Source organism: Phoca vitulina, unplaced genomic scaffold (genome assembly GCF_004348235.1).
Source record: "Phoca vitulina isolate PV1807 unplaced genomic scaffold, GSC_HSeal_1.0 scaffold10, whole genome shotgun sequence".
NCBI classification, from domain to species: domain Eukaryota; kingdom Metazoa; phylum Chordata; class Mammalia; order Carnivora; family Phocidae; genus Phoca; species Phoca vitulina.
In genome coordinates this window covers 29,791,880-29,805,501 of record NW_022589713.1, presented here as the reverse complement: position 1 = coordinate 29,805,501, position 13,622 = coordinate 29,791,880, and the positions used below count along the sequence as shown (strand labels likewise).

Here is a 13,622-nt window from a genome sequence, read left to right as displayed (position 1 = left end):
AGTAACACATCCACGATCATAATGTCAACAGTGGCAAAGATGATTTTGAGCACAGATATAATTTCTACTCTGTATTCTTTTTTTAATAAAATTCTACTTTATTTCATGAGCTAAATTTTATTAATCTCTGCGGGCACAGAATTCATCTCTGCCCTAGAGGCACTTATATTAACAAAATACCAGAAGATTCTTGTTTGGATTTCTAGGTTAAGTTTCCCCATTCCATTTTCATGGATGATGTAATCATTTCCCTACATCATTCTTTTGTTATATTTTTATTTTATATTTTATTATTTATTGAGCTTTTTACAAAATATGAGGCCCTCCTGAGCGCTGGTCAAATGACAGCCAGAACCACAAAGATCATCTTAGGCTCACTCCTGCTATCTATGAATAAACATCTCAGAGTCTGTTATACTAGTCCCTGGGTTAAATATTATTAAAGCACTGGAAAAGATTACCTTTTCCTTAGTTTGTTTTAGAGGTGAGCACAACCAGGCCATAGGGAATTTCGGGATTGCTTCATACATGTAAGGGGGATAATGGATGAGTATTTTATGGACTGGTGAATTCAATAGAACATACTTCTCCATGGAACTTTGGTCTTGGAAGTGAATGTGGGAAGTAAATATGCCAGTCAAAGAGAATAGGAATTGAGGGAGTTATGAAGCAAATGCAAAGGTCTGAGTTACATGGTTATTGAATGAATTGGAATACTCTTTACAGTTAATTTAAACCTTTGAAAATTAGCAGAATAGGGTTGTGTGAGGATAAAAATTTGGTATCATGATCACGATGATGATGGCAGTGATAGGACATACAATAATGTGCACTTGGCATGTCATTTTTACTTTTCACTTCATGTTCACACTTGTGGTACACAGAATTCAAAGATGACCCTCACTCTCATATGATCTCCTCCCCTTAAGTGGGGGTGGAACCTGTGAGCATGATAAGATATCATGCCATGATCATGTTGTAGGATATGGCTAATGGGAGAGTCACCTAGGTGGCCTGACTTGATCAGGTAAGCCCTGTCCAAGCAAGTTTTCTTCAGCTGGTGGTAAGGGATTGGAAGCCAGTGAGACACATTCTTCCTTGCCCGGAAGAAAGCAACAGCCACAATGTGGAAAGGATCACGTGGCAGGGAAGGGCGGCAGTCTCCAGTTGCTGAGAGTGGCCCCTTGCTGACATCTAGCATGAAATGGGGACTTCCATCCTGAAGAAATGCATTCTTCCAACAGCCACATGAGTTTGCAAGTGGATCTTAGGCTCCAGAAAGAAACACACTTTAGTTGGCACCTGGATTTCAGCCTTATGAGGCTCTGAGCAGAACATCCAGCTAGGCCAGACCTATCCGACCTATAGAAACTGAGATAATAGTTGTTTTAAGTTGCCAAATTTGTGGCAATTGGCTCTGCAGCACTAGAAAAATGAATACAATGTAGGAACTATGACAAGACAGATTACTATTACATTATTATAGATAACACACATGCAGTTAGCATGAGCCCGGTACTCTTCTGGGCCCTGTATAATCATAATCTCATGGACTCCTTACAACAATGCTAAGAGGTAGACAGTTTTATTATGCTCTTTTACAGATGAAGAAACTGAGGTGCAAAGGAACTGAAGTGACTTGTCCAGGGTCACACAAACGATGAAACTGAAGCATAGGATTAAACTCCTCAGCTAGTTAGTCAAAGAGCAAGACCCAAATCCAAGTCTCCTAATTTCCCATTCAGCACTTTGGCTTTTGGTACCTTCACAGAGGCCAGTCACCTCCCAAGTCTGGAAGCAAGTTCTAGATGACTTAAAAAGAAAACAATAAACTTTTCTAGTCTACTGTGAATGATCCAACTTTTTAAAATAGCATTATTAAAAGTCACATTTTTGTCAAAAAAATAAAAAATATTGAAATAGTTCTATTGCTAATATTGAGAATCTGAAACGAAGAAGCAGTGGCTAAACCATTCACAAAAGATGAAAACAATTCCAAGGCGATTTTTGCTGCAAAGTAAAAGTGTTATCACGGCCAAGTTGCAAAGCATCATGGCCACCAAGAAGGAACAGAACACAGTGGAATGCCATCAGGCTGTTATGGTAGCATGTGAACTTCCCATTCTTTCTCTTAACTTTCTGGGTTCATGTATTTCCTTATCAGGAAGCCAATTTAATGGGTCAGGCCACCAGCTGTTGAAATAAAGCAGGGATTTCAACTTCCTGCTTTCCAAAAGAAAACTCAGATTAGGCATTTAGGTTTTCTTTTTTTTTTTTTTAAGATTTTATTTATTTATTTGACTGAGACAGAGACAGCGAGAGCAGGAACACAAGCAGCGGGGAGTGGGAGAGGGAGAAGTAGGCCTCCAGCAGAGCAGGGAGCCTGATGCAGGACTCGATCCCAGGACCCTGGGATCACGACCTAAGCCGAAGGCAGACGCTTAACAACTGAGACATCCAGGCGCCCCTAGGCATTTAGGTTTTCATCTTATGAGTGAGAAATCCAGAGTTGTTTACCAAACCCTTCCGGTGATCTGTGGTTTCCATAACACCGGCAAATTCATTTTAAGATTGGAGGGACAGAATCCAATTCCGTAAGTCTGCGAGTTCATTATAAGATTGGAGGGAGAGAATCACTAAATTCTCCTCCTGAAACCAACATTACACAATATGTTAACTAACTAGAATTTAAATAAAGATTTGAAAAAAAAAAGGAAAAAAAAAAGATTGGAGGGACAAATTCCTTGCATATTTACTAACTGATCACCCGTTCTAGAAATTTCACAGAAAATCCCCTACCACCATCCATATTCCTGGGGCACTCCCATGAATGGAGGAATGAATAAAATGACTGGCCTTTGGTTGATTGATGCAGCAAACATTTTTAAAGCTGTGTAGTAAATTATGTGTTTGACTAAAAAATAAAAGAGGTGCAGACTTCTGAATAGAAAAGACATTTTCTTGGATGAGTCATTACAGAATATCAGTTTAGAAAGCTTTTAAAAAATAATTTGTTACTCATTTGAGTTAATTGGGTGAACAGAAGATATGCTAATTTCAGGTTTTAAAAAGAAGTAATTATAAGACTTTTATACACAAATAGTGATAATAGTTAAAGAATATAAAAGTGATTATTTTTAAATCTATGGATACAAATCTATTTTTGAAATACATGAATACATTAGGCTTATTTTCAGGGAGAAAAAAACTACATATATATCATATTCTAAGATTTCCAGGATAATGGTCTTATTGTTGTGCAAAACTGTAGGTTTATTCCATGGTTATTATTATTTTTGGAAAGCTCATTTCTAAGAAACCTACTTTTGCCATATGCATAAAAATAGACATAATCCTGGTGTATTGTGATTTACAAAAACTTTCTCACATTCATGAGTTTGTGTGACAATACCAACTCTCTCAGGTGTACTATTTTCTGACTCAGGAGATTTAAGAACCTTGTTTAAAGCCATGGAGAGAGTAAGCAACAGAGGACAGGGCATCTATTGACACTTGATCCCATTTTCTTTCCATTATCTTCAAGATTAGCACACTTCCCAATATATTTTAGAGGGAATAACAATAGGTCGGTGCAGGGAAATGCATTTCTGATCATAGCCCTTGGGTCAGACGCGGCATCAGCACCACCCAGGTAAAAGAATGTCGCAGAAGTGACATGGGAGCCACAGAATTGAATGTAAGGTAATGAACTGTCTTCGATTCTGTCTAGGCACAACAGGGAACACTCTGTTTTCTCTCCACTGATCAGAATGTGGTATCTGTGTTCGAGAACCAAGGGAACACGATGCTTATAAACATCCCCTTAAATGGGAGGGCAGAGATGGTTATGCAAGTTCTCTAAGAATGAGGGAAGCATAGAATAAAATAAGATTCTCATGAGGAGGAAAAGAGCCTTCCTTCCAGAGCTGGTGTCCCTTCTAAGAGAATCACAGCAGCAAAGTGGAGCTTGGCAAACGTTGGCTACAGCTGCTCCTCCCCCTGTGCCTGTCTCACTTCCTCTAAAGGCTGTGTATCTTTGGCAATTAAATCAGTGACTCATTCAAAAGTTACAGGAAGAATGTGGTCTCCTCCAGGCAGTCCACAACCTACCTGAAAGGCAACAGTATGGTTTCTATTTTGAGAAATCCGGAAAGCATAAGTATAATGTTTCTTGACATATGTTGGAAAATACATGAAAGCATACTACCATGAGAGACTATGGACTCTGAGAAACAAACTGAAGGGTCTAGAGGGGAGGGGGTGGGGGGATGGGTTAGCCTGGTGATGGGTATTGAGGAGGGCACGTTCTGCATGGAGCACTGGGTGTTATACGCAAACAATGAATCATGGAACACTACATCAAAAACTAATGATGTAATGTATGGTGATTAACATATAATAAAATTTAAAATATAAGAAAAAAGAAAGCATACTTATTATTATCCAAATTTCTTTGTGTAATCTTTCTCATTAATTCTGTTTATCATCAACATGCACAATTGTCCATAAATACACACACACACACACAGTTCGAACCAGGAAAAGTATTCTAAAAACCATAACAAATTAATTTATAAGAATTGACTGCCTCAAAACCTTGCTGTCTCATGTGCTTGTATGTACATACATAATCCCTTGTAACACATGGTGCTGGTATCATGTGTAATGAGTAAATAAGCAGGGCAATAGAGAATCATCATATGTACTCTATGTGGTTTATAGAATTTCCAAAAAATTGGTCATAATATATACTACCAAAAGGAGGCGAAATATAATTAAATTCTCTGACGATTCAGATAGCACTTAATTATTTTCAGGATAATCAATTTGCCTTGTTGTATTTCAGTTTTACATAAGCATGATTCAAATAAAGACAAATAATAGAGAGCTAACTGTGTACATGTTCTGTTTTCATATTGTTAAGACCTCCAAAAATAAGTATTTCATTTCACTCCCACACTAAACAGCTATGTATGTGGACTAAAAAGCAGGAAGGTTAAATCCATTTTTTTTCTAGTTTGATTTCTTTGAGAACTATATAATTAGAAAGTAAAAGAAAAAAAGGGTGAATTTGATATGGCACAAATTAATAGATTTTTTTCTTTATTAGTATGTAAGCCAGTTGGGAAATAATTTAAAAATCATATTGGCTTACTTGTTAAGAAGTAAATTAAAATATAATGATGTTCATGCGAGCATATGCATCACATACAAATAATTAATATCTTCATTTAGCCATTTCTTTAAAAATTAATCAATGTAGTACAGCGTGGGTGGAAGGATATTTAACTAAACCAGCTGCCGACTCATATTCTAAAGATACCAAGTCTTTTTTCATTGCTGATGAGGCACTCTGAACACAGTATGATGTCACAGCAAATTGAGCTAAAGGTGTGGGAAATTGAATAACTGAGAGCTAATTAATGAAGAAGTTTGAGGGACTAACAATCCTAAGAATGTAATTGATTGTCCATGTTAGTGGATGAGATTTTCATACCACCCCATCCTTGCTCATCTTGTCAGCATTTGTTCCTCTTGCTTACTTTAAATGAGAGCTCTATGATAAAGAAAAGGCAGCAGACTCTGAGAAATAGCATTTAAGAGCAATCGCCTGAAGAAGGCGGCAAGCAGGTGCATCCAGGGGTGATTGATGCTGGTACTGACTTCTGGTTTGTACCAGTGTGGCCTGTGTTATCATGGTGGACCCGTACATTGGTTTTGACCTTCGATATCAACATCACATGGACCCACGTAGTAGGGAAGTGACCTAAAAGTCACTATAACTTGAAGTAAACTTTTGCCAACTTAAATCTCCACCCGTTTTTTATACAGACTGCTCCCATTCTTTATTGAAAGGGCTAAAGTATAGCTATCTCTTTCAGCTTTGCAACATCCTTAAGCACTATAAAAATAACCCTACTGATGACCTGTTGTGCTCTTTGCCCCAGCATATGGACAAAAGGTGCCCCTTAAGTGCTTTATATATATGGACAAAACGTGCAAAAAATGATGCCTTGTCTCATAGCCACAGACTCTGATTTTATTATCTGGTATCATTCCACCTTTTGGTGCATAAGTAAGCCCCATCTGTGAATATGCTGCCAGGTCAAGAGAGATAGCACATACTCCCAATGTATCTCTATTAAACCCCCCACTTACTGTCTATAAACTAATTATTTTATTATATTGACTTTGTACATTGTTTTCATTTTATCGTATAAGTTAACATGTAAAAAGATTTCTGCATAACATGCACATTGATATGTGTAAAAACTACCAATTTGGGGTCCCTATAAATTATTCAACTTTGTTTCAGTGATACATAGCTCTAAATTAGATATTGAACTTTAGAATTACCAGATCATTTTTAATAATAATTTGATGATTAAACATAAACCTACTTTAAGACCATGATTCATGCATATGCCACTTAATTATAGAAATCCCTTTGGCATGCTTATTCTGTCTATAGTTATACTGAACAGGTGGTAAACTTTCCAAATTTAAGTACAATAGAAAATATAAGGACTGTCATATCTATAAATATCCAGTCATGAAATTTTTTAAAAACCCTAAACACTGAAGTCTACTAATTTCATATGAAGTACATATTGCTTATTCAAGTAATAAAACTTAGAATTGATGAAAACTGAGATAGATTAAAAAATGTATTGATACAATTAATGTTTGCCCCAAAGTGAAATCCAACATATATATCCTCATTAGAGAGAAAAATTTTAGATTAAATAATAAGGTCTTTTATGGTTATTACATTTTAATTAGGACTTTCATGATCATTTTCATATTTGAGGAAAATAGTGCCCTTAGTATTTATGGCAGTCTTTAGTGCTGCCTACCAAGAATTCCTGGCTCTCTACCTCCTGGTATGATTATATTTTATGATTATATTTCCCCACCACCTGAGGAGATTGTGTGTCTCACTTAGGCTAAAATTACGAGAGCAGAAGTAGCCTGAAACACTCTGGGCAAAATTTTGAGAGCTAGTGTGCAATTCCTCACATTTTCTTTTCCCTGCCTTGATGATCATGGGAACATGTGACAAGATGGAGTCTCTGTCAGCCTAGGTTTCTGACTGACTACAGTGGACAGAACTCACAGCTGACCCACAATGGACACATAGCATGAGGGAGACATAAAACATTTTGTGTTATATCCCACTGAGATTTTGAGGTTACCACAGCCCATCCTGACAAATACGTATTCCTAAAAGGCTATAGAGCAGAGTGGCTAACAGTGAGTATCTGGAATCACACTTCTTGGGTTATAACCCATTGAGCAGCATTAGCTGCTACTGTCGTTATCAGTATTAGTAATATTACTAGTAGTAGTACTACTACCATTCTGTAGGATTCAAAACTGAGAAACAGGGACAATGAATGACTTACCTAAAGTTGCCTAAGAAATTCATACTATTATTTTTATTGTTACTTTATAGATCTGATACACATAATATATGGTGCTAACATGACAATAAAATTATAAAAACAATGAGCATAATAATAGATAGCATTTTTAAAGGTCTTCCTACCTGATAGGGTTTGTTTTAAATGCTTTTTTTTTTTTTTTTAAGATTTTATTTATTTATTTGGCAGAGAGAGACACAGCGAGAGAGGGAACACAAGCAGGGGGAGTGGGAGAGGGAGAAGCAGGCTTCCTGCGGAGGAGGGAGCCTGATGTGGAACTTGATCCCAGGACCCTGGGAATCATGACCTAAGCTGAAAGTAGACGCTTAACGACTGAGCCACCCAGGTGCCCCTTAAGTGCTTTATATATATTACCTATTTTGATCCTTACATGGTCACTATGAATTAGGTCTTATGTCCATTTAGTGATAGAGTACAGGCTCAGAATTAATTAGCCCATGGTTACCCAATTAAAAAATGGGAGAGCTGGAATTTATACTTAGAGTCTGCCTGTATACAACCACAAAGCATTTTTTATTATAATTCTTCACCTTCTTGCAGTTTAGGAAGGGAATTCTTCTGGAGAGATCTATGAACTACCTTTTGAAATTTAGGTACTTTTTAGAGTCATAAGAAGATAATATGTAGTATTTGACTATAGATTGCTATATATAAAATTATTCAGCATCTTTAAAACTTCTGTTTTTTTATTTTGTTTTTTATTTCTTCAAATTTTTATTTAAATTCTACTTAGTCAACACACAGTGAAATATTGGTTTCAGGATTAGAATTCAGTGGTTCATCACTTACATATAACATCCAGTGCTCACTCCAACAACTGCCCTCTTTAATACCCATCATCCATCTACCCATCCCCCACCCACCTCCCTTCATCAACCCTCGGTTTGTTCTCTGTCTTTAAGAGTCTCTTAGGGTTTTTTTCCCTCTCTCCTCCAGCTTGCCCCATATGTTCATCTGCTTTGTTTCTTAAATTCCACATATGAGCAAGATGATATGATATTTGTCCTTCTCTGACTTATTTCGCATAGCATAATACATTCTAGCTCCATCCACATCATTGCAAATGGCAAGATTTCATTCTTTTTGATGGCTGTATATATACTACATCTTCTTTATCCATTCATCAGTCGATGGACATTTGGGTTTCTTTCCATAGTTTGGTTATTGTTGATAATGCTGCTATAAACATCAGGGAGCATGTACCCCTTCAAATCTGTATTTTTGTATCCTTTGGGTAAATACCTAGTAGGGCCATTGCTGAATTGTAGGGTAGTTCTATTTCTAATTTTTTGAGGAAGCTCCATACTGTTCTCTAGATTGGCTGCACTAATTTGCATTCCCACCAACATTTCAAAAGGGTTCCCCTTTCTCTGCATCCTTGCCAACACCTGTTGTTTATTGTGCTGTTAATTTTAACCATTCTGACCGGTGTGAGGTGGTACCTCATCATGGTTTTGATTTGCATTTCCCTGATGATGAGTGATGTTGAACATCTTTTCATGTGTCTGTTAGCCATCTGGATGTCTTCTTCGGAAGTGTCTATTCATGTCTTCTGCCCATTTAACTGGATTATTTGTTTTTGGGGTGTTGCATTTGATAAGTTCTTTATACATTTTGGATACTAACCCTTTATCAGATATGTCATTTCCAATATGTCATCTCCCATTCCTTAGGCTGCTTTTTAGCTTTGTTGATTGTTTCCTTTGCTGTGCAGAAGCTCTATATCTTGATGAAGTCCCAATAGTTCATTTTTGCTTTGGTTTCCCTTGCCTCTGGTGATGTATCTAAGAAGAAGGTGCTATGGCTGATGTCAAAGAGGTTGCTGCCTGTGTTCTCCTCTAGGATTTTGATGGTTTCCTGTCTCACATGTAGGTCTTTCATCCATTTTGAGTTTATTTTTGTGCCTGGTGTAAGAAAGTGGTCCAGTTTTATTCTTCTGCATGTCACTGTCCAGTTTTCCCAACACCATTTGTTGAAGAGACTTTTTTCCATTGGGGATTCTTTTCTGCTTTGTCGAAGATTAGTTGACCATATAGTTGTGGGTCCATTCCTGGGTTTTCTATTCTGTTCCGTTGATCTCTGTGTCTGCTTTTGCGCCAGTACCATACTGTCTTGATAACTACAGCTTTGTAATATAGCTTGAAATCCAGATTCGTGATGCCTCTCTCTTTGCTTTTTCAGGGTTGCTTTGGCTGCTCAGGGTCTTTTGTGGTGCCATACAAATTTTAGGATAGTTTGTTCTAGCTCTGTGAAAAATGCTGGTGGTATTTTAATAGGGATTTCATGAAATGTGTAAATTGCTTTGGTTAGTACAGACATTTTAACAACGTTTCTTCTTCCAATCCATGAACATGGAAATGTTTTTCCATTTCTTTGTGTCCTCTTAAATTTCTTTCGTAAGTGTTCTATAGTTTTCAGAGTACAGATCTTTTACCTCTTTGGTTAGGTTTTTTCCCTAGGTATCTTATGGTTTTTGTTGCAATTGTAAATGGGATTGATTCCTTGATTTGTTTTTCTGCTACTTCATTATTGGTGTATAGAAATGCAACAGATTTCTGTACATTGATTTTATATCCTGCGACTTTGCTGAATTCATGTATTAGCTTGAGCAATTTTTTTGTGGAGTCTTTTGGGTTTTCTGCATAGAGCATCATGTCATCTGCAAATAGTGAAAGTTTGACTTCTTCCTTTGATGACTTGGATACCTTTTATTTCTTTTTTGTTGTCTGATTGCTGAGGCATAGACTTCTGGTATTATGTTAAATAGTAATGGTGAGAGTGGACATCCCTATCTTGTACCTGACCACAGAGGAAAAGCTCTCAGTTTTTCCCCATTGAGAATGATATTAGCCGTGGGTCTTTCATATATGGCCTTTATGATGTTGAGGTATACTTTTTATCAAAAATTGATGATGTATTTTTTCAAGTGTTTTTTTCTGTATCTATTGAGAGGATCATATGGTTCTTATCCTTTCTTTTGTTAATATGGTGTATCACATTGATTGATTTGCAAATACTGAACCACCCCTGCAGCCCAGAAATAAATCCCACTTAATCATAGTGAGTAATTCTTTTAATGTACTGTTGGATTTGATTTGTTAGAATCTTGTTGAGAATATTTGCACCCATGTTCTCAGGGATATTGGCCTGTGATTCTTTTTAGTGGGTTCTTTGTCTGGTTTTGCAATCAAGGTAACGCTGGCCTCATAGAAGGAGTTTGGAAGTTTTTTTTCCATTTCTATTTTTGGAAAAATTTGAGAAGGATATGTATTAACTCTTCCTTTAATATCTGGTAGAATTCCCCTTGTTTGTTGGGAGATTTTTGATTACTGATTCAATTTCTTTGCTGGTTATGGGTCTCTTCAAATTTTGTTTCTTTTTATTTCGGTTTTGGTAGTTAGTATGTTTCTAAGAATTTGTCCATTTCTTCCAGATTGCCCAGTTTGTTGGCATATAATTTTTCATAATATTCCCTTATGAGTATTTGTATTTCTGGGTGTTGGTGTGTTCTCTCCTCTTTCATTTGTGATTTTATTTATTTGGACCTTTCTTTTTCTTTTTGAGAAGTTTGGCTAGGAGTTTATCAATTTTATAAATTATTTCAAAGAACCAGCTCCTGGGTTCATTGATCTGTTCTACTGACTTTTGTTTGTTTGTTTCTATATCATTTATTTTTCTCTAGTCTATATTATTTCCCTTTTTCTACTGGCTATAGGCTTTATTTGCTATTCCTTTTCTAGCTCCTTTAGGCATAAGGTTAGGTTGTATATTTGAGACTTTTCTTGCCTCTTGAGGTAGGCCTGTTTTGCAATATACTTCCTTCTTAGGACTGCCTTTGCTGCATCCCAAAAGTTTTGGACTGTCATGTTTTCATTTTCATTTGCTTCAATGTACTTTTTTATTTCTTCTTTAATTTCCTGGTTAACCCATTTATTCTTTAGTAGGATGTTCTTTAATCTTAATGTATTTGTGGTCTTTCTGATTTTTTTCTTGTAGTTGACTTCAAGTTTCATAGTGTTGTGGTTGGAAAATATACATGGTATGATCTCAATCTTTTTGTCCTTGGGGAGGGCTGATTTGTGACCCAGTATGTGATCTATTCTGGAGAATGTTCCATGTGCACTTGAAAAGAATGTGTATTCTGCTGCTTTAGGATGAAATGTTCTGAATGTATCTGTTAATTAATCTGGCCAGTGTGTCATTCAAAGCCATTGTTTCCTTGTTGATTTTCTGCTTCAATGATCTGTCCATTGACATAAGTGGGGTGTTAAAGTCCCCTACTATTATTGTATTATTATTAATGAGTTTCTTTATGTTTGTTATTAACTGATTTATATATTTGGGTACTCCCAAGTTGGGGGCATAAATATTTACAATTGTTAGATCTTCTGGATGGATAGACCCCTTAATTATAATACAATGTCCTTCATCTCTTCTTTCAGTCTCTGTTTTAAAATCTAGTTTGTCTGATATAAGGATTGCCACCTTGGCTTTCTTTCGATGTTGATTAGCATAATAGATGGTTCTCCATCCCCTCACTTTCAATTTGCAGGTGCCTTTAGGTCTAAAATGAGTCTCTTGTAGGCAGCATATAGATGGGTCTTGTTTTTTAATCCATTCTGATACCCTATGTCTTTTGTTTGGAGCATTTAGTCCATTTACATTCAGAGTGATTATTGAAAGGCATGAATTCAGTGCCATTGCGTTACCTATAAAGTTGGAGTTTCTGGTGGTGTTCTCTGTTCCTTTCTAGTGTTTGCTGCATTTGGTCTTTCCCCCTGCCACTGAAAGAGTCCCCCTTAATATTTCTTGCAGGGCTGGTTTAGTGGTCAGGAACTCCTTCAGTGTTTGTTTACCTGGGAAACTCTTCTCTCTCCTATTCTGAATGACAGCCTTGCCAGATAGAGTATTCTTGGCTGCATATTTTTCCCATTCAGTACAATGAATATATCCTGCCATCTCTTCTTGCCTGCCAAGTTTCTGTGGACAGATCTGCTGCAGACCTGATCTGTCTTCCCTTGTAGGTTAAAGACTTTTTTTCCATTGCTGCTTTTAGGAGTCTTTTCTTGTCTGTGTATTTTGTGAATTTGACTATGATGTGCCTTGGCAATGGTTGGCTTTTGTAGAATTTAATGGGAGTTCTCTGTGCTTCTTGGATTTTGATATCTGTGTTCTTCCCCAGATTAGGGAAATTTTCAGCTATAATTTGCTCAAATAAGCCTTCTGCCCCATTTTCTCTCCCTTCATCTTCTGGGATTCCTATGATATTAATGTTATTATGTTTTAATACGTTGCTGAGTTCCCTAAGTCTACGTTCATAATCCATTACCTTTCATTCCCTCTTCTTTTCAGCTTCATTATTTTCCATAATTTTATTTCCATTGATTCATTCCTCTGCTTCATCCATCCTCATTGGCATCCTTTTGGGTTTGTATCTTGGTTATAGCATTCTTACTTTTGGCCTGACTAGATTTTAGTTCTCTTTTCTCTGGAGGAAGGGATTCTGTAGTGTCTTCTATGCTTTTTTCAAGCCCAGCTTGTATCCTTATAATTGTCTTAAATTCTAGTTTAGACATGTTACTTATATCCATATTGATTAAATCCTTGGCTGTTATTTCTGCTTCCTGTTCTTTCTTTAGGGGTAAATTCCTCCATCTTGTCATTTTTTCCAGAGGGGAAAAAAAAAGAAAATCTAGTTCCTAGGTGTTTTTTCATCTGTTTGTTAAAAGAAGCTAGATCCAAAAAATAAAAATAAAAAGATACGTATTAAAATATATATAGATAATATATATATGTAAATAAAAATTAAAAAGGAATTAAAAAATAAAAATAAGAGTGCCTGGGTGGCTCAGATGGTTAATTGTCGGCCTTTGGCTCAGGTCATGATCCCAGGGTCCTGGGATCAAGTCCCATATCGGGCTCCCTACTCAGCGGGGAGCCTGCTTCTCCCTCTCCCTCTGTGGCTCCCCCTGCTTATGCTCTCTCTCTCTCTCTGTCAAATAAATAAATAAAATCTTAAAAATATATATATAAAAGTAAAAAGGAAGCTAGATCTTGTTTCCCATAGAGCTGAAGCTTTGCAGCTCTCTATGACAGCAGACTTGGTGCGAGTGAGGAGTTTGTGCTGGTCTTCTGGGGGAGGGTCCTGTTGTGCTGATTCTCAGACAGACTTGCCCT

At 36.7% G+C, this 13,622-nt stretch overlaps 1 protein-coding gene across 1 annotated transcript in view; it reads right to left on the bottom strand.

The window, feature by feature from the left end:
• The window catches only part of KCNH8 (potassium voltage-gated channel subfamily H member 8), a 368,898-nt gene that overhangs the window by 122,441 nt on the left and 232,835 nt on the right, over positions 1-13,622 (bottom strand). The window lies entirely within an intron of this gene.